The sequence below is a fragment of the Podarcis muralis genome, chromosome 4, assembly GCF_964188315.1.
Source record: "Podarcis muralis chromosome 4, rPodMur119.hap1.1, whole genome shotgun sequence".
Lineage (NCBI taxonomy): Eukaryota > Metazoa > Chordata > Lepidosauria > Squamata > Lacertidae > Podarcis > Podarcis muralis.
The window spans coordinates 74,305,890-74,307,374 of NC_135658.1; positions in this window are offsets into that span (position 1 = coordinate 74,305,890).

Below are 1,485 nucleotides of genomic sequence, written 5' to 3' on the forward strand. Positions count from 1 at the left end.
GGAAGTGGCCGCCCAGAGACCATATAACACCAGTCCTGAAAGACCTACATTGGCTCCCAGTACATTTCTGAGCACAATTCAAAGTGTTGGTGCTGACCTTTAAAGCCCTAAACAGCCTCGGCCCCAGTATACCTGAAGGAGCTTCTCCACCTCCAACGTTCAGCCCAGACACTGAGGTCCAGCTCCAAGGGCCTTCTGGCGATTCCCTCACTGCGAGGTTACAGGGAACCAGGCAGAGGGCCTTCTTGGTAGTGGCGTCCGCCCTGTGGAACGCCCTCCTAGCAGATGTCAAGGAAATAAACAACTATCTGAAGGCAGTCCTGTTTAGGGAAGTTTTTAATGTTTGATGTTTTATTGCTTTTAAAAATTATTATTAATATTATGTTGGGAGCTGGGAAACCCAGCCAGATCGGTGGGGTAATAACAACAACATTATTATTATTATTATTATTATTATTATTATTATTATTATTATTATTATTATTAGCAGGCCTCTCCAGTGGGTTTCCCTTTACCATTAGAGGCTGAAGTTTGCGTATGCCTCGGGAGCCGGGAGCCTAGAAAGCTGCTCCCTTTGAGCTGATTGTTGCCTACACAGACTGGCAGCCCCTTTCCAGAATTTCGGGCAGGGGAAATTCCCTGCCCTACCTGGAGCTGCCAGGGATTGAACCAAGGAACCTCTTCACGAAAAGCAGCTGCCCCTCTGTGTCGCTGAATACAGACCACATTCTGACTTAAGGGAGGTCTTCCTGTTTTGTGAAGCCCGCCCCCGAGCGCAGCCCAGCGTCCAAGCCTGCCCCTCCACTATTGGCCTGTGGGAAAATGATTGCTTGTACATGAGAGCATGAGCAAAGTTTTTATTGTTACAGGGTGATTTAATAGCTAGAAGCATCCTTGGAGCATGAACAGCGCGTGAACAGCTCGTGCTGTCCTATATGATTGGCTAACGTGGCATGGCCTGATGCTCGCATAGTCTAGTGCGAAGGTCCTTATCTGCTTGCTAGAACAAATTGCTTGGCTTGTACTTTGTATCTTTCTGATTTCACACAATAAAAGCTGTGCTGCATTAGCCCTAGGGAGCAGCTATATTTCGGAACCTATTATGGTGTGAGACTGATTTTTCTTTGGATGCCGAGCTGCAACTCGACATTGGCCAATCTGGGAGGCAGGCTTAGATTGGTCTTCTGATAGGTGGCGCGGTGGCATTATGCCCTCCCCCCTCTGCCTACCCAGGTCGGATACTGACCCTGGATCTCCCCGTCAGGTCCTATAGGAGCCTCCGCCGTGCTGCAGTGCCACCACACCAGAAGGGCGAGCGGGCTTCTTGGATAAACCTTTCAGGTTTCCTTGAGTGGAGAGCCCTGGTGCTGTGTCCGAGAATGGGAGCCAAAGCACTCTCGAGATGTTCTTGGACTTATACAGATCCCCCCTCTAAGCTGAATGTGCTCTGTACCTTCTTCACAGGACTGGGGGCCCCTGCACAGG